The following is a 26,732-nucleotide window of genomic DNA, read 5'->3' as shown; positions in this document are numbered from 1 at the left end:
AGAGAAAAAACAGAGGAGAATAGAAAGGTCTTGAGCTGCTTCTGGAACTTCATGTGGTCCGGCTCAAGTTTGAGAGGGGCGGGGAGGCCATTCCAGAGGGAGGCAGCTGCTGAAGAGAGATATCTACTCCCACGCTCTACTTAGCAATGCGTCTGACCCTGAGTGTTGGATGTAGTGGATCAAAGGACTCAAGAAGTAAGGAATTTAGTAAAAGAGAGTTGGATGTAGTGTGGGCCCAGACCCCTGAAGCCTTGAGGATGATGCAGAGGGTCTTGAACTTGATCCTTGCAGCCACAGGGAGCCAGTGGAGAGATTTCAGTGCTGGAATGATACGATTCTTGGGCTTGAGGCCAAGGATAAGTCTTGCAGTCCTGTTCTGGATTAGTTACCGAGAGCATAGTGTAGAGGAAGGCAGATTGAGAAAGAGGATTTTTCAGTATTCCAGTCTAGAAAGAACCAGGGCTATGGAAACAGTGAGCTTCTGTGGGAAAGTAAGAAAATGAAGACTACCTCTGAGGAGGTGCAGCTGGTAGTGGGACCTCTTAGCGAGGTCCAAAATGTGAGGAGAGAAGGAAAGAGTGGACTCGAAGATGACACCAAGGTTTTCTCCCCCTCACAGGAAGGCGAAAGGAGAGGGCCCATGGAGGGTGGCCAAAGTGAGAGGGGGAAAGGTGGAGCACGGGCCCCAGTGAGAAGGATCTCTTTCTTACTGGCATTAAGGCAGAAATCATTGGAGGCATGCTAATCCTGAATCGAGGATAGACAGTCAGGAATGAGTGAGAGAGTGAGAGAGAAGAGGAGGCTGAAGGGAGCCTGAAAGAGAGCTGGGTGTCATCCGCATAACAGTGAAGGTTAGAGGAGAAAGTAGAGATCAGATGGGCCAAAGGGGGCAAGGTAGACATTAAACATCCTGGGAGAGAGGTTAGAACCCTGGGGGACACCACATGCAGAGAGGGGGGTGGTGGAAAGAAAGACCCAAGTTGGACCTGGGAGGGCTGGCCCGAGAGGCAGGAGGTCATCCACTCCAAGGCCTCATCCGAGATGTCCAGGTTTTCATGGAGTCGATTGATCAGGATGGCATGATTGACCATTTCAAAGGCAGAGGAAAGGTTGATGAGGATGAGGATGGAAGAAATGCTGGAGTGAAGATTAGAGAGAAGATCTTCACGGGTGTTCAGGAGAGCAGTTTCCATGCTGGCTGCTCCGAAACCTGACTGATGGTCATAAACTTCAACCAACAGATTCAGTATGAAGAGTAAGCTGGGAGATGGCCAGCTTTTCCAGGAGTTTGCCAAGCAAAGGAGTGATAGAGATCAGGAGATAGTTTGCCAGACAGGCAGGATTGGCAGAAAGTTTTTTTAAGGAGAGGGTGCACAAGGGAGTGCTTGAGGAGAGAGGGCAAAGATCCAGTGGCAAAAGAGTGATTGCATAAATCAGCGAATGCTGGAGCGAGGGTCTCAATGTGGTCATTGATGATTCTAGAGGAGCAGGGGAACACCTGTTTGGACAAGACTTTCATACATCAGACTTGTCTAGAAACCTTGTCAGGTGTTGTCAGGGAGAAAGAGGAGAAGGGAGCAGGAGTAGGTGAGGTGGCCAGAAGGTGGTAGGAGAGGTAGGAGAGGAAAAGGAGAGTGAGGACAGGATGTTAGGAGTTATAGTGGTGAAGTGAGCAGCCAGAGCCATACAGAGTGCCTGGGAGGGAACAGGAGAGGTGGCGACTGCTGCAGGATCGGCCAGCTCCTTGCAGATTTTAAAGAGTTTTTGTTGTGTTGTTAGAGGCCACAGAGATGCAGGCTTGGATGGGGAATCTTTTCTTGAACAAGACAGAGAGTCTGTATTGCCTTTGAAGCAGGCGGCAGGCCAGTTTGTCAGAGGATGCGCTCGAAGCCGTCCACTTCCTCTCAGCCACCCTGCACTTGCATTTGAGGGTGGCTAGGTCAGAGTCATACCAAGAGTTGCACTTGGAGGAAGGCTTCAGGTGGATTCTCATGACAGGGGCAAGGATGTCCAGAGTGTTGGAGATAGAGGGATGCAGGTTAGAGAGGGCTGTGTCAGAGTGTGAGTCAGCCACAGGAGTAGGGGGAGCAGAGAAAGTAGCGGCAAAGGCATACACTGACAGTGGCAGTGGTGGTGTGGGCTTTGCCTGCGGGACAGAGAGTTTCAGGTGAGAGGAAAGCAGAACGTGCTCAGTCCAAGAGAGAGGAGTGGTGAGAGGGTTAGAGAGGGGATCTGAGGAGATGAGAACATCCAAGGTGTGTCTGGCAGAGTGTGTTGGACTAGAGGGTAGAATGGAGAGCTAGAGAGTGTCACAGAGGTTTTGAAAGATCCCAGAGGAGGGATTAGAACCATCCAGGTGGATGTTGAGATCTCTGAGGATAAGAAGTTGAGAGGCAGAGGGAAGGAGAGAGGAGGAGAGGTCAGCCCACTCTGACAGGAATAGGGCAACCTGGCCAGCTGGCCTGCAGATGATGGTCACAGTAAGAGAGAGGCCAGGAGAGATAGAGAGCCTGCTGACCTGGCATTAAAAAGAGGAGTAGGCACGCATCGGAACAACAGAAGCAGGGATCCACTCCAGAAAGATCAGAGCTACTCCAACTGCGGATCGGTTTGTTCTGGGCTCAGAGAGGATCCTTTAGCCATCAGGGAGGAGAGTGCCAAAACTTGTGACAGAGTTGGCCGTGAACCATGTCTCAGTGAAAGCAAAGACATTCTGGTCAAGTTTTTCGAGGCGGTGGCAGATGTCAGAGGAGTGTTTGACTTCAGAGCGAGAGCTAAGAGTAGCGATATGGAGCAGGTTGCCACATTTGAAAGACTTCTGGGTTGTGTACAGGCGTGAGGTACACCCAGCGGAAGTGGTAGAGCGGCCCAAGAGTGGGCAGAGATTGTAACAAAGGTGACAGAGGAGCTAGAGAGGAGGAGGAAGGTGCCATAGAGGTGTCAGAGCAAGAGAGTGGCAGAAGAGTGCCGAGAGGTTCAAGTAGGAGTAGCAGGAGAAGGAAGGAAGTTGATAAGATGCGGGAGCCGCCTATCAAAAAGGAGAAGATTGGGCTGAGGGTCCTAGACTAAGATGGTGCCATTCAGATAGACATTAATGATGGTTTTGGAGGAGTGGAAAGAGGTCAAGAGGACCTCCCACCTGGTGCCACAATTAGTGGGAGAGTAAGAGATAGGAGAGAGAGTCAAGACCATCTGAAGAGTCCAAATGTCTGGTGAGGGTACGACAAAGAGGATGTCAGTGAGAGTCTATCTGGAGGAAGCACTGATGTAAGTATCAGCGATACAGAACCCTGGGTTGGAGACCAGGATGTCCCTCTAGAACCTCTTCCTTCCAGACAATGAAAGGGATAGGATAGGAGATAGAGTAGCAGTTACAGAAGATGGGAGAAATAGATAGCACCATAGCGGGATACGGGGAGGGTAGGGAGAAAGGAGAGTGCCTCACAGTTCAGGGAGAACAGAGAGGAGGTTACACAAGGGATCACACTGGGAGGGGTGGGCAGGTGAAATATAGCATACAACGGTACCCCCAGCGGGGTAGGGACTTGGAACGTGGGAGAGTGATGGAACACAGTACACATTACCAAGTGAATGGGGACATAGCGCATGGAAGAAAACCTTTTGGACACAGAACACAGTACAGTGATCAGGTGGATGGGGACCTAGATCTTGGGAGAAAAACTTGATGGAACGCAGTACCCAGTACAACAGTGACCGAGTGGATGGGGACCTAGTGTGTGGGAGAAAAAAACCTAATGGACAACAGAACACAGTAAACAGTGACCAGGTGGATGGGGAGAGCATGAGAAGGTGAAGATAGAGTGATAATAAAGAGCAGGAAGGAGAGCTCAGGACATTCATGCAGGTGGTTACCTAGAGTCCTTTACAGAAGGGTATACATAGCGTTAATAGGAAGAAGATGTGGCTGGACAATAGGATGAGTAGCATAAGACAATGTGCTCGCCTAGAAAAAGGGACATTTACACAAACCTGTGTGTAACATACTATGCATTCATAACAAATCAGCTACATTAGCAACTTCCTCTTAGCTACAACTGACACATTATAGGGGCGCAACTGCACACATTAATGTTACAGTGAAAGTGATAAGGCTACCCTGTTTCCAACAAACCACTTATGTGACTACAAAAAAAAGAAAGTAAAGGAAACTACAAAAGTCAACTCAGAATTAAAACCAAGCAAAGGATATTTGCATGGCAATTTGCCAAACACTATTGCATCGAATACAGTGGTAGTGAGCACTCTGCAACCATGCAGCACCTCCACTCACTGTCCAAGTTTCTTCAGCACCCTGGTAGACCATCAATACTCATGGCACAGGTGGAAGGCAGAGTTTGACACATAACTGGCTGCCAGAAATGGCAATAGGTTGTCGGTTAAGTGGAAGAAAGCAATGTTTATGTTCAACTTGGGATCAGATGAGCAGAAAATATGCAGACCGCTGCCCCAAACTCTGGAAAGTCACAAGAGTGACTGTTTAGATGCCTATGAAGAGGTAGTAGCTAGTCTGGAGAAACAGTACAAAAAAGGTAGTATTATCTTAGACGCCATTCCTTCTATACCAGAGATCAACTACCATCGCTTCGAGGTGTCATTTTGGATATTTACTGAATTACATCCTAAGGGACCAACTAATGGTACACACCACCAATTATCAGATTAAGAAGAGGATATGGGAGGAATTAGATCCATCCCTTGATGAAGTCATCTGAATTTCAAAGAGCATAGAAAGATCGCACAAAGCATGCAAGAGCATTACTAAGGAGAGACTAATGGGACACGGTCAAATATGTGAAGTGGCCAGTAGGAATATAAAGCCAGCACGAACACATGATTGAGTAGTGGATACTCAACATCAAGTGCTTAATGTGTGCAGCCACAGACCACATTGCCACTTCAAAAATGTGTCCAGTGCTGGAAAAAATATGCAACATATGTGGAATGACACGACACATAACAAAGGTTTGAAGGAATACGAATTTTAGAAACCCATATGGAAAAAATAGGATAGAGTAGCAATGATAACAGAAGAAGCAGCAGACATTGATCGGGAAGAGAATGAATACAGAAGATGTGAATCAGGGAACAGGAAAGATGTACTGGTGATGTGGTATCCTGATGAAGATTCCACAGAATTCGGGAACATCATGAGGCCAAAATGCACGGTTGAGATTGCAGGGTTGGGAATGGAGATGATGGCAGACTCAGTTCCGCTGCATACCATAATAGCTCAAGACATGTATGAAGGAGAATAACAAAAAAGCGTGGGAACATTAATTAAATTCAGTAACCAGAGTTTTATGTTCACACTCCTGACATCAGATAAGAATGTTATGGTGGTTTGTCGACAGACTAAAATTTAAGGACAGGAAAATAGTTGCCAAAGTATATATAGTTGACAAAAGTCTGCTGATGCTGAGTTGGTGACATCAGGTAGAATTCAGAATGGAATTAAAACCTGGTGCCAAGGATCGAATATTATTCATTAAACAAAACTGGCAAGTTCAAAACATTATATCACAATTTCCAGAGAGGATTGGGACACTGAGAGGATATCAGCATCACATTAAGCTGATAGACAGAGTACACACATTTAAAGGAAAGGTCAGGAAAGTATGTCTAAGGTTGATGGGGCCTTTTCAAGTATTACTGCAAGACATGGTCAGACAAGGTATAGTTGAGGAAGCAGTAGGGGCAGAGTGGGTTGCGCCCATTGCCCTAGTTTTCAAACTGGACACAATGCTAAGACTGTATGTGGACTTAAGGAGGCTCAATAATAATGTTGTGGTGGAAATTCATCCCTTTTTACAAAAGAGTTTGGGAGCCCCTCTACTGAGAACATACATAGGTCAAATACCCTGTTCTTTGGAATTTCTTCCACCAAGGTGGCGCTAAAACCATGTTTCAGCTCAATGCAAACTTCACATAGGAGAAATATCATGCATATCAGTTTGTCAGTATGGTCCCACCCACAAGAGCAAAATGCTCTGAACAAGTGCACCATCAGCAACATCAGACATGTGTTTCAGCCTTGTTGGGCTCCTCAGTGAGGTGAAGCTGATACTCTCTAAGGTACAGTGAGCAGGGGGCCCATGTCTTGATTACCCCGAGTAAAGTAAACAACTAACAACATTCATCACAGCATGTGGTCTGTTTCGTTTCAATAGTGTGCACTGCCATTTGTCTGATGGTTTTCAAAGAGCACACCTTTTTTGATACATTGGCCCTCATTACAACCCTGGCGTTAAGGGGTTAACGGCACCGTAAAAGGTGGCGGTGCCGTTAACCCCTTAACGCCTGATTACGAGGTCCCTTTGCGGGTTGGAGATTGTAACGCCTGCTTTTTGCAGGCGTTAAAAACCAATCCGCAAAGGGACCTTGGTGCTAAGTACGGTGCCGCAATTTGCGCACAGTACTTAGCGCCTTCCCCATTCCCATTGAGCCCTATGGGGCAAAAATGGGAATGGGGAAGGGCCATGGCGGCATGGGGAATTACCGCCCCGCCAAACTCGGAATGGGGCGGTAATTCCCCATTCCGCCATGGCGTAGTCGGTAAGTTACCGGCATGGACCATGGTGCTATTAGCACCATGGTCCAACGCCAGGGTCGTAATGAGGGCCATTGTATTCAATCCCTTTAGCCAGGAACAATTCTAGCAGTTGCACCTTAAATCCCTATTGAACATTGTTGTAATAGACTAAATTTGGAATCTTTATTAGAACTCTTAATGCGTCCCTCCAACCCCTTATTTTATCTTTTCAATAGAATGCCATTTGGATTAGCTTTTGCAACTTCTGTTTCTCAAAAATGAATATGGAAATTATTGAAACACATTCCAGAAGTTATATACTTTCAGGATTATATATAAATATATACCAAAGTTGAAGAGCTACATACAAGAACAGTGAAGGGATTATTAGAAAAGCTCAAAAGATGTATGACCGTTAAGATGCTTAAGTGTAAGCTGTAAATAAGTTGAATACTTAGGACAACAATTATCAATAGAAGGGCTCAGAGATCAAAGTCCAAGGTCAAAATGGAATTGTTGTTGTTCCTGGACATGTGTGAATTCTATTAATGAACATGTGGATATTGTTGATCCTCTCAGAGAACAAATATCCAAAAGAGTGAGACTTGAATGGGGGGGCAGCAAATCACCTTTGAAAGGGCAACATAATGTATATTAGGGGAACCCACAATTTGATACCAATAAGAAGGCAATCATTACTGTTGATACAATTAACAAGGCACTAGGAGCTGTGTTCACACAGGAAGATGACAAAGTGGGCAGTCATCATAAGCTTTGCATCAAAAACACTGTCACAATTGGATGAAGCCTATTCTGTGATAGAAAGAGATACTTTGACTGGCTTGGGGAATACAACATTATAGACAATTCATATGGGGATCACCCTTTTTTTAAGGGCTGGTTGTAGGCTCCTAGTCAGAATTATGAATGTTGGGGGGCAGAAATTAATCGCCTAGACTATTTAGAATAGCATCGAGGTTATGGAATATAACTATAGAATGGAATTTAGATAAGGGAATCATAACATAATGACAACCTGCTTATCAAGGACATCCATGTTAGAGAGACAAAGTGCTGTGAGCGATGAGTTGGGAGATGATGAAATGTCCATAGATGAAGTGTGTGTGTTAGCTGGGTGTGCCATTTCCAAGGAAAAATGGATGAGTGCACACAATGAGGATGTAGCAATGCAGGAAGTAACTCAGTATGCTATGGAAGGTTGGCCACTGCCTAAGAATTAACCTAGAGAATTTAGTCAGTTTGGTTCAGTGGTAAAAGAGTTGTACCTGAAAGGAGGAATACTCAGAAGGGCTGAAAAGGTAATACCTCCAAGTGATGTTAGGAACCAGATTATTGTAAATGCACATGTGGGTCATTCCATTATGACTGGCATGACATGTCTGGTGAGAGAAAACATCTGGTGGACAGGCATGGACAAGGAAATAGAAAGATGTGTCAGAGAATGCCTGCAATGTAATGTGAGTGATAAAGTATTGGTTACAAGGCCACTACCCTTGGTACCATCAGAACAACAAACTGATACATGGAGTAGAGTGGCTGTGGATAATGTAGGACACAGTCACACTGCTAAGCAAGGTAGGAAATATGCATTAGTGGTAATAGATTATTACAGTCATTTGCCTGAAGTCCACTTTGTCAGGGAAATCACCACATATGTGGTAAATAAGTTTTTTAAAGATGTTTCAACAGGGAAGGTATACCTTGTGAAATGGTCATGGACCATGGGACACAATTTGTGTTTCGAAAGAATGACCAAGTTCATAAGGGAAAGCAGAATAACGCCTATATCCACACCATTATATCAGCCACTGGCAAATGGACTAGTGAAACGCTGTAATCGAGTGATTGGGGAGACACTACAGTTGAGTAAAATATCAAGATTGGTGTTGGATGAGGAGATGAGTAGTATGTTAGGCACATTTAGAGTAAAGAAAAACATGTCTGCATGTAGGTCACCCTTTGAAATGATGAGAGTTAAATGTCGTAGGGATGTCAGGTGACCAGTTTGGTTGGACGATGAACTGAATAAAGCTAAGTTAATGACAATTCAGGTGGTTGATGAGGTTGTGTTAAGAAATGAGATGAGGCTGAATGAAGAGTATGAAAGGAGAAAGGGTGATATATATGTTGGTGTTAAGGTGGGTGACCTAATTAGGTTGAGGTTGCCACATATGGTACATAAAGTGGAGTCCCAGTACAGGGCCCCTATTATTGTGGTCAATGTCACGAGTTCGAGTGTGTTAACAAAGGATGGGCACTGGTGGAGTTTGAAAAGAGTTGCAAATTGTGTGACTCAAGGATAGAATGTGTAAAGCAGGAAGATGACGTGAGCTAGGCTTTGCTGTCATGGAATGGAATAAGCCATAGGTTCTATTCCAGACCATAGTGAGGAAAATGGAGTTTGTCGATAAGGAGGAGGGTGTAGCTGCTCATGATATTACATTTGGAGAAATGAAGGAGATCGTAAATACAAGACACATGCAGACAATCTCTGAGATCAAAAAGGAATTCTGATTTTCCGCTGTTCTTTGTTAACAAAGACTTGCTTTATGAATGAGAATTAGGCTTGGAAGAACATCCCTAAACAGAATTGGTGGGAACCTTGAATCGTTTTGGGACGTTGTGACCTATTTCACCATTGCACCACATTTATAAGAAGTTGAATCTCAAGTAGATTCTTGACTCTCAAGTCTAATCTTGGTTTATAGAGCCTCAGATCTCAAGGAAGTTCAAGGCTCAGCTTCATGAAAGGTCCTGCTTACTTCCTGGCCACATACAAAGTTTATACATTCTATGGCAGTTTCACCAATTCTATTGCTAATCGTTTTCGACTCACTGAATGGATCTGGATGATATTTTTGAAAATAATATAAGGTTAGGACCAACCAACTAGACAATTTTGGCAAATTCATCGAACAGTTAAAATGTATTATGCAAAGAAAATAAGCGTTTTCTGCCTACACACATTCATTTGGCCATAGAGAAAAAAAGGTGCTTCTATTAAACAGGTGCACAGAGAAATCCAATTGACAGATTTGCACCAAATAAAGAAACAAGGTGGGCACAAAGCATTGCAGGTATTCCTTTTTTGGTTTGGTGTAAATTCATGCAGTATTTTTAAAATCAATAAAACAAGGAATGGTGTGATTCTGCTGAAAGAAAGCGTGTATACATCTCCCAATGTGCATTGCAGCAGTCAACCTTTTCAGAACTGAAAATACGCCATTTTCTTTGTTTTGTTGTCTAATGTGATTGATTCTTCTGGTAATCCTAGAGGAACATGAAAAAGGAAGGGGTCAAATTGACATTTGAAGGATGGAAAGGGATGGTTTGACATCACTGTAGGGGTGGTCTGGCTGAAAGTGGTCCAGATGATTAGTTGAACACTTTGTGGCAAAGGGGCTGGAAATCCGTTTTCATTCATGTTGTTTTCATTCATGTCATTCATGTCATGTTTGCCATTGCACAGGGATAAAGTCTCAGGAAATACACAAATTAAAATATGTGTCACAGAAACAAGCATGGCAAAGACGTTAATTGGACAGAGGTCACATGGGTTTTACACAGTGTGGGTAATGTGGGGGTCCTAAAAAGAATGAAAGGGCACATGAATATTGACAAAGAATCGGTTTATCTTCGGGAGCATGCAAGATTTCTCAGGGAAAATATCACAGGAATGAAGTAGGGAATCAAGGAGGGCAAAGGGCCATGGGTTTTCAGCCTAATTGTTGCAATTTGGGTAGTAACCATGGCCAAAGCGTAACCTGGTTATTTACTAGAGGGGGATATGAGCTACTGCCATAAGCTTTGGCCAGTGGCCCACAGTCTTTTATCCAAATTGTTGCAAGGGAGACACTTGGCATGGCCAAAGGACATCAACAGTGAGACCTGGCTATTTACTTGTGAGGGTGATGTGGGCCATGACTGAAGCCAAGGCCAGTGGGCCACTGACGTTTATTGTAATTATTAAAATGGCTGTAGCCACTGGCCATGTTGAAGGCCATGGCCAGTGGGACCTGCCTATATACTAGTGAGAGCGATATGGGGCACTCTTGCAGAGTGGAGAGTGGCAATGGCTGAAGGCTTTGGCTAGAATGAATAAGATTCTTTTAAAGATATAGCATAGAAAAACCACTCAGTGAAAAAAATACTTTAGTTAAAGGAGAATTAAGATGGATGAATATATCACTAAAAGCTCCACGAAATGCGATGAGTGTGGAAAGTGACAACAGTCTTTACTCAGAGTCCACACCATTTCCGAGCTCATTAGCACACTCACACCAATGAGATTACAGTAGGGATCAATAATGTGATTGAAAATATAATCTAGCAAAACATCTACGGGGGGCACTCCAAGTTAAATTGTCACTCCCCATCCCAATAAATCAGTCTATATTTACTCTCGCTCACATGACATTTGTTTACTGAATAGGTAAGTTCAGTTTCCTTGCATGGTGTTAGAGAAAGGTTCAAAAGAGTGTTGATCCAAAAGAAAACAAGAAGGCAATACCTTAATTATTCTAGCAAAGTAATTTATTTACTCATTTGCAAGCTTTCATGGCATTTCATTGCCCCTTGTGGAAATCCTTTTTTCTTTATTTGTGCCAGTCTGCGTACCTGATTTTCTGCTTTGCTCAGATGAAAGAACAAGGAAATATCGAGGCTGAGTACCACAAAGGAAATACACCAATCACGGGCTAAAAAGATTCATAGATCTTTTATTACTGTACAGTTTACAAAGCAACACAGATAGATATCTGGCTCCCAACACCTCACAATGTGTACCAGCCCGAAAGAGAGAGGTGAGAGAGCGCTGGACGTCTAAGCATTCATGCTTTTATAAAATTTTGTGTAATACTGTCCAGCCTCTCTTCACGTTAATAATTTGTGGTCTAGAGTTTGTGCCTAGTTCACATATAGATTATACAATATTATGCAAAGGATTACATAGGTTTGCATTTCCATGGAGGCACAATGGTGATGTATGTTCTCGGATCCCAGAGTAAGCCTTGTATAACGTCTCTTAACAATTCTATTCGGCCTATGCATACGCTTGAGGTTTGTTCTTCATTGTCCCAATGTGTATACAAGGATGAGTCTTGTGAGCGCAGACAACACTTAAACAACAGTTCATATGCAGCACAAGGTCTCATTGCCTAGTTTAAACAGTCGGCTCTTGGACAGTCTAAACATTAACAGAACTCAAAAGGTCAGGAGGCCTGGTTGCAAGTTGAAAACATAATCCACCATTTTAGAATGAAGAACACACAAGTAGAAATCAAAATGGCAGATGAATCTTAAAATGGCGGCAAAGTAAACCTAAAATCAGAACTTTGCAACGCGGTTTTCCGTGTAGCACGACTAGGTTTAGGCCAACATAAATATTAAGAATGCACTATATAATTACTGTTTAACACAGAGAGGCATGCATTAGATGTTGAACTCCCCCACACATTGCAGACTTCATGGTACACTGTGTTAGATGGGGCATGGGTCAGTGGAACTGAAGAGAAGGGAAAGATAGAAGACAAATGGAATAAAACAGCCCGCCCTGTTAGAGTGCTCTCAAGAAGGCAGGATGAGAAGGAATAGTGCCAGTCATAGTAGGTGCAATACAGTTGAAACTTAGTGTGTCAGGCCAGACTCTTTGCAAGATCTGTGGTAGCAGAATCATCCATATATCAATGTGTCCCTAGATGGCTGACCGAGGAGAGGCACAAGCAGTCAAGTGTTAGGCCTTTCATTTGTGCAGCACAGTGTGGAAGTTTGTGCCAAATCCCATATAAGGCTTGTGTTATATGCCAATATTGAAGAAAGGATGGGGTTTAACTTGAGACAGGCACGTTGAAAGGTCTACAGGAAGGGTTTGGGCTTGGGCAATTTTAGATAAAATGGGGCTGGGTTGGAGTGAGTCTGGCAACACGTCATTGCCTTAGAGTAGGGCTGGCACAGTGTCATTTTGATGCGCATGAATGGCTTTCAAAACGAATATGGAAAGTGTATGACCTAAATGTTGTGATACCTACATCTCTAATGGTGGAAATAGTCAGTTAGTTGGGATAGTGACTAATGAAATCATGATGTCAGTTCAAAACAACTGTCAGTTTATTGAACATGTGCATACATATGAAGTCATAGGTCTTCCTGGCTTTGTCAGTCCTAAAATTAACCAACAGTACAGTCATTTTGAGATCATCAAGGGTAGGACTAGCTTCTGAAAAATGGTGACCAACTTTTCTCTCTTTTGTGCATCACTTGATGCTCTGAGGATGGAGGTTCATGTGTTTATGCAGAGGGGGACCAGGTTCCAATACATACTGTCCCAGCCCGGGGCATTTCATGCACACAATCAGGTAAACACATTGCTGCAGACATATGTAAAACACCCCATAGTTTTATAGACCTGCCCTGTGTGGGATATCTTGATGGTGTCTGATATTGTGGGCATGTTAGAAATCTTTTTTTCTGAAAGGCATGGCTCAATTTTCTGGGCCCTTTGCCTGTAGATTGCTTCTTACCATCAATTATTTTAGATTAGCTGGTTGTCTGAAAACAAGGAAGGACATCTCAGTGAAGCCCCTCGCAGACATTCATCATTTTGCAGAATGGGCTGTTGTTCCTTAGCAACCTCACAGAGAACTTCCAACTCTGGATTGTACGTGACAATCAGTGGCACCCAGATGTGTGCCTCTTTTGCCGGTATTCTAAGAGGTTGCCCTGGCGGATCCATGTAGCTTCCAGCTGTGTATTTATTTATTTTATTAATTTATTGTTCATTTGTTAGGAGCTTACACAGGAAGCAAATACTGTTTCAAAGCGCCCACAGGGCAACAGGGAGGGGACAGAGGATGATAGACAGTGAAATTACAACAATGTCAAATAATTAAATACAACAATATAAGAAGAGAAAATGGGGAGGGTACAACAAACCTACTATGCCTTGTCAGTGTTTAGAACAAGCAAGTGCAGAGGGGAGAGGGAAATGAGATAGTTGTTGTGGTGCTCATGCAAAGCAGCAGGTGAAGTGCTGTGAAGATAGGTAAGTGCAGCCTCCAGTGGCAGGGGGCCAGCTGAGGCAAGTGCAGAGGATATACAGCAGCAGGAATCATAAAATGTGAGAGGTCAGGGCCCCGGGGATGCATAAGGGTCTTGCAAACCAATCAAGCTACTGGGTGATTAGCAGGGGAGAGAGGGGGGAAAGGAAGAGGTAAATAGGAAGTTCTTGAGTCTTTTCCGGATCTTAAGGAGGTCCTGCACAAGATGAAGAGGGAGCGGGAGGCTGTTCCAAAGAAAGGTGCCCACTGAGGAAAGCGATCAATCACCTGCTCTCTGTTTAGCAAACCTCTTTACACACAAGGAGTTGGTGCCAGAGGCACGCAGGTGTTTAGATGGGGAGTATTTAGTCAGAAAGAGTTGCAGATAGAGGACTCCCTGGCCCCAGACAGCCTTGTGGATGATTCAGAGGGATTTGAAATTAATCCGTGCTGCGATTGGGAGCTAGTGCAGACTTTGTAGGGCAGAAGAGATGCAGTCCCTGGGCTTGAGGCCAAGGATAAGTCTTGTTGCCCTGTTCAGGATTATCTGGAGTGGTTGCAGAGTGGACAAAGGTATATTAAGGAGAAGTCTATTGCAATGGCCAACCCTAGAGAGAACCAGAACCCGAGTAACATTGAGTCTCTGGGAGAAGGTGAGGAAAGGTAGAATTTATTTCTGAAGGAAAAGCTGTAAGTGGGACTTCTTCGCAATGTCCTGAATATGAGGGAGGAAGGAGAGAGAGGAGTAAAAGATGACTCAGAGGTTTCTGGCTTCCGAAGAGGGAGCAGGGGGAGAAGCCATGGAAGAAGGCCAGAGTTAAGGGAAGAAGTTGGGTGGCGGGTGGATAGGGAGGATCTGTGTTTTACTGGCATTGAGGCAGCGATCATTAGACGTACAGCAGGCCTGGATGGCTGAGAGGTAGTCAGGGATGATGGAGTGTGTAAGGGTGTTTGTAGGAAGTTTGAAGAAAAGTTGTGTGTCATCAGCTTGCATTGGAAGTTGGAGGAGAAGGAGAAGAAGAGGCGTGACAGCAGAGTAAGGTAGATGTTAAAGAGCCACGGCAAAATAATGGAGCCGTAAGGAACCCCTCAGGTGCAGAAAGAAGCGGTCAGTTAGGAAGGAGGTAAGCCAGTACAGTGCCCACTCCGAGATACCAAGGGTGTCATGGGGCCTTTTTTTGAGGATGGGGTGGTTCACTGTGTCAAATGCAGAAGAGAGATCAAGGAGGATGAGGACAGCAGAGGAGTTGGAATCAAGGGATGCAAGCATTTCTTCATGGGTGTTCAGAAGAGCAGTTTCCGTGCCTCTGGATGCTCAGAATCCAGATTGATGGTAGTGGAGACAGCCAAAATGTTCAGTGTGGGAGTTAAGTTGGGGCAGGGCCAGCTTCTCAAGAAATTTCCCCAGGAAAGGGGTGATGGAGATGGAGCGATAGTTGGCTGGGCAGGCAGGATCTGCTTATGTTTTTTTAAGGAGGGGACACACAACGTAGTGATTGAGGGGGATGGTAAAGAACCAGTAGCAAAGGAGTGGTTACAAAGATCAGCAAGAGCAGAGGCGAGAGAGAACATGTTGTCCTTGATGGTTCTGGATGATCAAGGGAAAGCCTGATTGGAAGAGACCTTCATGGAGTTGACAATCCAAGTTAAAGGAGGAAAAGGAGGAAGGAGAGGATGAGTGGTAATGGGAGGCAAGGAGTTAGGGAATGGTTGGAAGAGTGTGTAACAAGACTGTACAGTATGTCCTGGGTTTCGGTGGTGAAATGAGTGGTGAGTGCATTGCAAAGGGCCTGGGAAGGAATCAGGGCAGAGGATACTACGGATGGATCGGCAAGTTCCTTGCAGATTTTGAAGAGTTCAGCCATGTGTTGGATGTGCCAGATACTTGTGCCTGAATGTGGACTCTTTTTTAGTCATGGATAGAGAATCTGTAATGCCTTTGGGGCAGGCAGCAGGTCATTTTGACAAAGGGTGAACCTGAGGTTTGCCACTTCCGTTCTGCAACCCTGCACTTATGTTTCAGGTCTGCAAGCTCAGAGTCGTACCAGGTGCTACTCTTGGAGGCAGGTTTCAGGCGGATCCTAATGACTGTGCCAAGGATGTCAAGGGTGTTGATAATGGAGAGACAGAGGTTGCTGGGAGTAGAGTCAGAGGTACAGTCTGAGTTGGCTGGGCAAGGAGGAATGAAGGTGGGAGTGAAGGCAGCAGCTGACACTCGTTTCATTGGACAGATGTTCATGAAAGAGGTTGGCAGGGCTTTTGGAGGAGTTGTCACAAGGCCATAGGGACCCAGGTGAGAGGAGTAAAGAGAGTGCTCAGACCAAGAGAGAGGTTTGACCAGAGGAGATGAGAGAGGGAGGTAGGAATTGATGATGGTGTCCAGGGGATGTCCAGGAGAGTGGGTTGAGCCAGAAGGGAGAATGGAAAGGGATAGGGAGGTGCAAAGGTCAATGAAGAGGGTGGATGCTGTTCACAGGGATTTTCATTGGTTGTTAAAGTCACCCAGGAATAGCAGGTTGGAGGTGGTTGAGAGTAAGGAGGAACAGATATCAGCCCACTCAGAGAGAAGCAGAGAGGAGGCACCTGGATGCCGGTAAATGGTAGCAATGGTCAGGGTGGAAGAGGGAGAGATGACTAATTTACATACTAAGCTCTCAAAGGACGAATAGAGCTGAGTGGGTAGGATGGAAGAACGAATCCACCCAGGGAAATTTAAGGCAACCCCACCACCAGCATGGTGAGGTCGAGACTTGGAGGTGATCTTAAAGCTGTTGGGTAAGAGAGAGTGAAAGGAAGTGACTGAGCTGGCAATTAACCAAGTCTCAGTGAGTGCGAGTATGTCAAGGTCAGTGTCTTCAAGGAGAAGGCAGATGTCAGCAGAGTGTTTATTGGCTGAGAGTGTGGTGAGGGTGGCCAGGTGGAGATGATTACTGCCTTTGAAAGATTTTTGAGGTGGAGTAAAGGAGGGTGGTACTTTAGTCCGAGGTGGCAGAGCAGGGGGAAGTAGGGTGAGAGGCAGGACAAGGAAGGAAGTTGATGAGAGACAGCAGAATCCGCTCAAAGAGAAGGCAGTTGGCCTGAGGGCCTTGAACCAGGATGGTGCCCGTGAAGTAGACATTAATGCAGCAGCGAGATGAGAAGAAGCCCGCCAAGAGGACTTCCCAATTGGAGCCACCATTAATGAGAGAGGAAGAGTAAGGGGAGAGAGTAGAGATGAGATGAGAGGTCCATAGGTCTGGAGATGGGACAATGGAGGATGCACTGACATAGGTGTCTGCAATTAGGTTTGCAGCAAGGATGTCTTTTTATGTTTTTTCCATCTATATTTTGTGAGAGAGGGTGGATAGTTGATAGTGCAGCAGTTGGAGTAGATTGGAGAGATGGAGAGTGCCATCTCAGAGCAAGAGAAAAGAAGCGAGAGGCAGAGAGATAAAGAGGGTGGGGGTGCTACAGTGCACAGTTCTGACCTTAATTCACATTTGGATAAAAAGAGTAACAGTCACAAAGCAATGCAGGATGTGAGCACACCTAAATTTGATTTTGAAACAACAGTCGCAAAGCAATGCAGGATGTGAGCACACCTAAATGTGATTCTTAAAAAGCAATGCAGGCTGTGAGCACACCTCAATTCGAGCAGCCCAAAGATGGCTGCTTACCTTATAAGCTCTGTGTTATGCCGACGAGAATATCCTTAGAATGGCGGTTTTCCTGACCTTCCTGCCCTGAGAGGCTGACCACACGGCAAAGAGGGTGTGAAGCAGCTCCGGTCACAATTTTGAGCAGATTGGACGAGCTGACTGAGCCTCGAGGGATGCTGCACGGCTGCTTCTGAACTACTGATGTGAGGTGCGCCTTGCCGGGTGAGCCCTACTGTGACAGAGACCCGAGAGGGAGCTGTATCTTGCACTGTGCCCGCATCCATGACCACACAGACCCGACTGTGAACTTGAGCCTTTTTTGCCACTGTGCTGTGTGGGCTGTGGGCGGCCTGTGTCGGATCCCGTGGAGCGAGTGGGTCGAGAGTGCTCCGGGAGCTGGGATTGTTCAATTTCACATTTCGGTAGGGGTGCACCGCCTCCCCGGGCTCCCTGAGCAGACTGCAGGGGGCGCATCTCCCGGCTCACCAAACATCACCCAGCATTACTGATAACACCAAGCGCTGCAGAGGTACGTGGCGCCTCCATGGACATCCTGACACCGTGGACAGGCTCCTTCCAAGATTCAGTGCTGACCCAACGACGTGCAATCCCTTTACCGAGAACATAAAGAGCCGTTAGCGAAGCCACGGAGAGGCAGTCTCGGGCACTCACATGCCCGCATTGTGCTACGGTGCTGTTTCCGGCAGCCTGCCCACGTGGCTCGCCGTTGGGAGCCTGTTGGTCCACTGAGCAACCTGTACACCTGGCTCATCTGAACCCCAGTGGAGGGGCGCCACATGTGGCCTCAGTCTGGCATGCCACGCTGCTGCAGCGGATGGGAATGGGAGCCCCAGGTGACCGAAAACCCACACTACTGCCCGAGTAGCATCACAGATCACACCAGGCTGGCATCCAAGCGGGCACCCTCGGACACAGCAAGTAAGTGCACTAACTAGGGGGTGCCCCAGGTGTCCCACCGCCTGATTGCCAGGCAGGGGCAGGCCCAGGAGGCCCACTGTTGACCTCTCAGGATCTCATGTCATTAGTACTGCTGCGCCCCGCTCCTCAAAGGCACCACTAGCCCAAGTCACCCATACCCTTGCTTGCTCCATTTTACTGCCGGAGCTGATTTCCAGGTCCCGATGGGCGCAACCCCTGCCTGGACACCCTAGCTAACGTTGTCTCGCATCACTTGTCCAGACCTGAGACACTTTTGACTCTGCTTGGGTACCTTTTGAGTACAGCGCCAAATCCTACCATTCCAGCTTGCCACACTGGCCGGGCGATGCGGGGCTGGTAGTATGTCAAGTGCTGGGGGAGACTACACCAAGTTAATTCATCCTCACTGCAGCTGCGTTCCAGCCACTAGTTGATGCCTACCCAGCTCTGCTCCTCCTCCCCACTACCCACTGGCCTTCAACCAGACACAAGTGTGGGTATAGCCCAGGATCACCGGCAGTCTGGTTGGCCCATTGGATCTAGGCCTTGCACATCCACTTGTAGCCACAGTTGCCATGAGGAGTACACCCAGGTCCCGCCTACAACTGTCCTACAGATCTGCACAAGCTGGTTGGTCCTCTTTCTATAGCTGAGATACCAGTGGGACATCCCTCAAGCTTGAGATCTACTGACACCAGCCCTGGGGCCCTGGGCATGGAGGTCGTGAAGCAACGGGGATCCTGACATATAGCCTACTGCTGTATACCACGTCTCCAGCTCTCGATTTACCACCCACTGAACCTGGTGCCCACATTAAGACGCCCTTGGAGCTCCTTCCATAATCCTCTCATACCCTGACGGCACTGTGGTTGGTTTGTGACCTCCAACATGGCCCTTTGACCCAGCAGTTCGCTGGGGCCCCCATCGCTACTGCTATACAAGCTGTCATCTCTGGGCCAAGGAGAACACACAACCATCACGCCTATGTCGATCAGTGGGGGCCGGATACTCCCGGCTACCTGGCAGATATCACTTGCCTACCTGTACAATCAATGTCTAATAGATCCTGTGTAGCAAACAAGGTTGGGCCATGGACAAATTCGCCAAGGCAACACCCATGCCTGAACAGGGGCAGTTCACGTCCAGCCAGGAAGAAGGGGACATGCCAGTCAAAGCTCCGGCTCCTGACCTAACCAGCATGATGGAATCCATGGCAAAAAACTTAGCATCCTTTCATGAAAAGCTAGTTGACATAAATGCAAAAGTGGTGTCACTCAAGTCCAAACTGGATCAGCTGGGCACTAGGAACACAGAGGCAGAAACCAGGATGGGCGCTAATGAGGCCGTTATCCATGTGCCGCAGGACACAGTGGCTGACCTTGTCCATGATATGAAGTTTGTCAAAGCTAAATGTGACGATTTGGAGTCCAGATCAACCAGGAATAACATTTGTATAATTGGGGTCCCGGAGAATGCACTCAAGGGACGAATGGAACTGGCAAAAGAAAATCTTCTTAAAGACCTGCTGGACAACCCAGGACTGTCTCCCTTATTTGCTGTTGAGCGAGCCCACCGCGCGCTGACCCCACGTCCTAAACCGGGCAATTTCCCCAGGCCTGTTATTGCTAAAATTCTAAGCTACAGAGACATACTCTGCCTGGCGCGGGAGAAAGGGGAACTCCAGCTAGACTCGCAGGTCATCAGGATCTTCCCAGACTTCTCCATGGGAATGCAGCAGGAGTGACCTTGCATTGCTTTGTGACTGCTATTTTTATAATCAAATTTGGGTGTGCTCACATCATGCATTGCTTTTTTTTAAAAACATTTAGGTCTGCTCACATCCTGAATTGCTTTGTTACTGTAGCTTTTTAAAAATCGACTGTTTGATTTAAAATCAAATTTAGGTGTGCTCACATCCTGCATTGCTTTGTGAAAGTTACTTTTAAAATTGAATTAGGTGTGGTATGGTAATGTTTATTTATAAAGCGTCTATACACAGGCAAGTGTTTCAAAGCGCTCAAGGTGGGTGGGAGCATGGGGAAAAACAACAGTCACTCAGACCCCTTGAAATTCTGATACGATAATAGTCTGCACAGGCAGAGAACGTGAATATGATACATTTAACCGTTGGGATACAGCAAATAGGCCTGACAGTGATTATGCAGTTTTTCACAAGTGCACATTAAGGGGTGAATACAAGGGACGACATAGACAGACAATCTTTAGGCAAGGTGCTTCTGGATCGTGCAAGTGCACAGACGTTCAAGGGGGGGTCCAAGTGCACCCAGTTGGTGGAGACTGGGATAAGTGCAGAGACAGAAGCTCTCTTGGATTAATTCTCAAGTGCAGTGAGGGGATGGGGTGCATGGCCCAGAGGCAAGTGGAGAGAGGACTGGTGGGGGTGCCAGGGACCTGTGATACTCTGAGGTACTCCAGGCAGCCAGTCAGCAAGCTGTAAGGAAGAGGAGGAAGAGATGGAAAGAGCAGAGAGCCAGGTTAGCAGGGTAGGGAGAGGGAGAAAGAGGAGGAGAAGATTAAGGTCTTGAGGCGTCTCCGGAACTTAAGAAGATCAGGCTCAAGATGGAGGGTGGCAGGAAAGCTATTCCAGAGGGAGGTACCTGCTGAGGATAGGGATCTCCCTCCAAATCTCAGCTTGGAGAACCAGCTCACTCGCAGAAGTTTGGAGGGGTCGAGAGGGACAGTATTTAGGTAGGCAGGGTTGCATGTAAGTAGTTCCAAGGCCCCAGAAAGCCTTGTGGACAATGCAGATGACCTTGAACTTGATCTTTGCAGCCATGGGGAGCCAGTGAAGAGATGACAGTGCCGGAGGTATGCGGTTCCTGGGCTTGATGCCAAGGATAACTCTTGCGGTTCTGTTCTGGATGAATTGCAGAGGGCGCAGGGCAGAAGCAGGGAGGTTGAGGAAGAGGCTGTTGCAGTAGTCTAGCCTAGAGAGAACCAGGGCATTGGGGACAGTGAGAGGCTGGGGGAAAGTGAGAAAAGATAGAGTAAGAACTTTTGGCCATGAAGTACAAGGGGAGAGGTGACAACTGTTCATAATTCTGCTAATTTCACAGTTGCTTGTTTGGTGTGGATGGACCTTATGCATCCTCTGGGCCATGTTCTCCCACACCGAATCGCTCTCAGCTTCTGTCTATCCACAGCACTTTCCTCGGTTCACCCTCCTCCCTGGAGGCTCTCTCTTACCCTTCATTGCACTTCACCTGTTGCTCACCCATGAGCACCACAGCACCTACGCCATTCCCCCTCCCTTCTGCAGTTGCACGTCTGAACACTCACAAGGCATAGTAGGTTCGCCCCCCAACTGTATTTAATATTGCTTTATGTATTTAATTTGTATTAATTGTTTAATTGTTTCACATCCCAAGTTCCCTCCCTGTCGCTCTGGGGGTGCTTTGAAACAGTATGTACTTCCTGTATAAGCACCTAACAAGCAAACAATAAATAAATAAATAAATAAATATACATTCCCTAATGTTATTGTATTGGGACTTGTACCACGCAGCCCATGCCATTTTACATGGATCTGAAAATGAACGGTGTTGGGAAGGTAAGTGGGTTGAAGAGCGAAAAGCGCAAGAGAGCTTTGGTATGCCATTGTTAGCTTCACCACAGAAAAACTGGTAGCAGTGTGCTGGTATGATTTGGTGAATTGGCATTTGTGTGTTTTATTCAAATATTCCTGAGTGTGTTGGGTCTTGTGAAAAGATGGAATAGTGTATGTAGTTCGGTGTTTCGTGTCTGAGGTCTGTGTCAAATCGATTATGCAATGTGGTGGATATGCTGAGAGTTAGAGCATTAGAGATTTATAGAGTTACTAGTAGGTTTGGTTGGGGTTGTTTGGGTTTTTGGCGATGGGTTGGCCGTTTTTCCTTGTCTTTTTCCTGATGTGTACATGGTTGACATTTGAGTGGTGCAGTCTTGTTGAGTTCTCGTGCTTTGTGGCGGGGGGATTATTTGTCGCTCTAAAGTTTTCTTCATCTCGGAGTGTTAAAGAACCATGTTTTTAATAATTTCCTTTGAGAGTGAAGTCAATAGTTTCACTGCTCTGCCAGAAAATGTTGACCCCCCCAAATGTTTGTTTTGAGTAATGTTTGTGTTCGACGCAGATGCCGTGGGTGGATCTATGTGTTCATGTTGGTTTGTAGATGGTGATTTACTCCTGTATGCATTCCGCTCCTTGGCCAAGAAATGCTCTGTGTGTTATTATTTTGAAGAAGATTTGTTTTTTGACTGGCAGCCAATGCAAATTTCTCAGTGCTGGTGTGATGTGTTCTCTTCTTGTGCGCTTAAGGAGTATTCTTGCAGCAGCGTTCTGTATTTATTGTAGCTTCCTTTCAGGAATTCTGGCATTCCTATGTAGATGCTTTTGGCGTGGTCTATTCTTGACATGGCGAGGGAAATGATGGCGAGCGTTCTGTGTGTGAAGAAAAAGAAGGGTAGTATTTTCTTTATCGTTTGTAGGTGGAAGAAGCATTTCTTAACTACCGTGTTTATTTTTGGTTCTAGTGTTAGCTTGTCGTCCATTGGTATTCTATGATTTTTACCAGAAATACCAGAAATAATGTGCATGAAACCCAATTATATAATAGAGTACTTGTAGAAAACTTAACAACATAAATGTATGTCATATTTTACATAATAAAAGAGAAGTAGACAATAGTAAAATCTACATAGTTGTCATCGTCAGCAAATTAACTTATGCTTTTGCCACGTTTGACATGTATAATACGTTTTCAATGTTAAATGTCTGACATTATGGGCCTCATTACGAGGTAGGTGGTAAGGGGTCAACAGCGCCGGTAAAGGTGCCGGAGCCGTCAATCCCTTACCGCCTCATTATGAGTCTCCTCGCTGGTCCCTACTAAGTACGCCTGGATTTACCAGGCGGCCTTAGCGGGTCCCGCGAGCAGCCCAGCATGCTAACAATGGGCCCGTTATGAACGGGCCCGTTGTTAGCATGCTCCCCATTCCCATTGAGCCCTATGGGGGCTCGAATGGGAATGGGGATGTACCGGGTCCGGGTTCCTTGAATGAGGAATTACCGGGCCCTCCGGGGTTGAAATTGCCCGTTAATTCCTCATTCAAGGAACCCAGACCTGGTACCCAGTAAGGGGGTAGCCATGCAGCTAATAGCGCCATCGTTACCTCCTACCTCATAGTGACCCTCTATAAGTTCTTTTAAATATTTCACGAATGTGTTTCCTTGTCTTGGACACATGCACTCTAATCATGACCATATTGGAAATCTCTAGCTCATAAACAAGTGTAAAACTACATAATCAGTCTAAACGTTGAATCCCCAATAATGTGCTTTACAATTAGAATACTAATAAAACATAGTAACAGCATTATATATGTACATATGTATATATTACAGAGTGACGGTCACCGCCCTATAGTTAAGATGAGTTGGAGACACATAGGAACCCCTCAAAATTCTATTGTTAATAACTTTTGATTTGAGTAACGGATTTGGGTGACATTTCGAAAGTCATTTTGTTTTTCTTCAAAAGTGGGGCCTACTTCCCATTCATTTTACCATAGACAAAAAAGGTCAATTCTTGCCAAAGCGCAGAGCTTAAACCGCTGGATGGATTTGGACCAGGTCTGAAACAACTTGGGCACAAAGTGTTGACTTGCGATACATGCATGGTTTGGAGTTGTTCTAAGCCGTAGTTATTTTTAAATTTGACGGAGAAGGGGGAGCCCCTTCCTTAAAAACTATAGTTATAGTTCCCATGGTGCATTGCAGGATCATGGTTTTCAGAAATGAAATGACCGCCATCTTGTTTTTCTCTCGATGCGAGAGATATTCGTGGATATAGCTATGTTTATGGGAAAATGAAACACAGTAAAAAGCTATTTGCAGGTCAATGAACATACAAATGTCATCTGGGTAGAGGTGGGGGGATGGCTAGAAAGCACTGAGTGCAATTTGGGAGTTGGAGGGGATCCAGGGACTGAGTTTGCAACACAAAGCTTTCTATAGCCTTGGCTATAGCTGCAAATAGCTGAGATCTGAAAGCAAACTGAATCACAGAAGCAGGGGTGAAAAGCAACTGGCTATGGCCAAAGTCCACAGCCAGTGACTCAATTGCCATCCAGGTAGCCCATTCATGTAGTAACCAGTACAGACTCTGCTTAGTTTCAAACTGTAGAAGGGACCAGCCTCCTCAAGTCATGTTGCCTCAGATGTAACCCCAACTTACAAGACCACTCAAAGGAATGGGCCAGCCCTTTTCTTGCTGTGAAGCTAAGCAGTGTCCGCCCTGCTTTGAAGCTTTGCAGGGTCAGTCCTTGTTACTGCATGGATGGGAAAACTAATGAGCATCTGAATTATTTACTTATTTTAAACCATGCTACTGTCAGTCCTTGAAGGCTTTGCAGTCAGAGACATTTTTTTACCTTTTGCTGAATTGCATTCTGGTATTTATAGTCTTCCAGTCAATAATACAAAATAAAATAATTAGGTATTTTTACAGCAACAGTGGGTTTCTTATCCCTGTGGTGACTGGGAGGAACCCAGCTTGGTTTCAGAGTGAGAAAGGAGTCAGCCCACTAAGGCCATGTTGTCTAATATATGGGCCACCCTTAGAAGAACACTTAAAGAAACATGGCCTAAGGGGGCTGGATCCTTTGTCGCTTTGAGTTTAAGCAGGGGCCGTACCGGTTACTGCATGGCTGGCAGACAGTCCACAGTCCTAAATGCAGTGTTATTTTCTTAATATTAAATATTTCATAACACACAGCATCTGCATTTTTATAAAACAGAAAGAATGAAATTAAAAAAAAATTACATTCATGCTTTACACTGCTATCAGAGATCTGTAGTCTTAAGGAGTTCAAGATGCAGACTTAACTGTTTTTCTACAATGATTTTATTGTTTGGGGTTTGACAAGTTTCATACCTAGCCTTTTATCATTGAACATATTAACTTATAGGGTAAGTATGAAATGTATGCCCCAAAAACCACAGAGCCATTGTTGCCTAGTCGTTAAATACTGTGCCTTGAACTCTGACAGACCAGTGTTCTAGGATGTATGTTTATGTTATTTAACTAATTTAATTTAATTAAAAGAAAAACAACGCAAGTGGGAGGTGGCAACGTTTATTGCAGTGCAGCCCTGTAATCTTATTTATCAAGAGGGCATTTAGATGTGGCTGTAATGTCAGCCATGTACAAACTTTCCTTGTGCCAAAATAACAGCACCAGAATGGCTTTTGTGCCAAAAACGGCATGCCGGAATGGGTGCTGCCGTGGAATGGGCATGCCAAATCGGACCGTTCCAAATTGATGGCACCAAAAAGGGGTGTACCGCTTGGAGAATTCTGCTTAACCAAAGTGAGTGTTCTGCGCATTGCCTAAAAACAATGTGAGTTCTCAAATTTTTAAATATGTCATGACACACGGCATATGCAGAATGTTTTTTAAAACCGTGCTACTGTCAGTCCTTGAAGGTTTTGCACTCAGAGACAATTGTTTTCGCTTTTGCTGAATTGCATTCTGCTATTTGTAGTCTCACATTCAAAATAGGGGAATAATGGCACAATTATACACGTTTGCCTAACATAGTTTTAAAAGGATTTAGAAGCCACTGACTACAGCTTTCAACCGTGCCCACTGTATATTTTAAAACAGTGACAGGCTACTGGGCATGGTTTTTAACCATGCACAATGGTATTTTTGAACACTAACCGACCACTAGCTATGGCCTTTGGTGCTGGCCAGTGACCCCAGCCTTTGTCATGGCCAAGTCTATGGCCTAAATGGTTATTAAGGTAATCAAAGTTTTCATGAGCTAACTTATAAATGAGGTTATGTCTAATTCCATTATTCATGTAATCAGTTATATACAATGCAATAAGTGTTGTCACCAGTGATGGTATCAGTGATGTGATGTGTAATGTCATCAGTGTTCCCATACAACATGTCATTAGTGATGTCATCTGTGATGTCTTTATTGTGGTCATAGTCTGCGCAACAGGGGGCATGAAGTTAAAGTGGCTTCAGCTGAATTTCCAGGGTTTTGTTGAATTAAGTTCTCACCTTAACGTCCCTGCAACTGAACTTTTTTCCTTGAATAAATATATATAACTATATATTACACGGCTGCGGTAGCGGCCCTGTAGTTATGATTAAATTGCTCATCTCATGGGAAGACCACTTTTTGGCCAGCTTATAACTTTGCTCCCCCTGGACGAATTTGCATAAAACTTTGCAACAAAAAGTATATGGTCCAATCTGAATTGTTTTGGGAAGTTGGGTGAGGTTTCGTGGAGGGGGGAAAAGTTATAGGGGGTCCCCAAATATTTTTTTTTCCATAGAATGAATGGACAAAAACCTTTTTGCATGCCTACAGGCCAAACCGCTGGATGGATTTTCACCACATTTGTGCAGGAGCGGCAGATTTGTTCCGAATGCGTGCTTCTGTAAATTTGGTGAAAATCCATCCAGTACTTTCTTTAGAAACAGTTGAAATGTGCGTCTCAAAAAAATATTGGCATCTGGCTCCGCTCCGCTGTTC

The sequence above is a fragment of the Ambystoma mexicanum genome, chromosome 6p (genome assembly GCF_040938575.1).
Source record: "Ambystoma mexicanum isolate Mex_15411 chromosome 6p, UKY_AmexF1_1, whole genome shotgun sequence".
In the NCBI taxonomy this organism is placed as follows: Eukaryota; Metazoa; Chordata; class Amphibia; order Caudata; family Ambystomatidae; genus Ambystoma; species Ambystoma mexicanum.
This window is presented reverse-complemented; position numbering follows the sequence as displayed.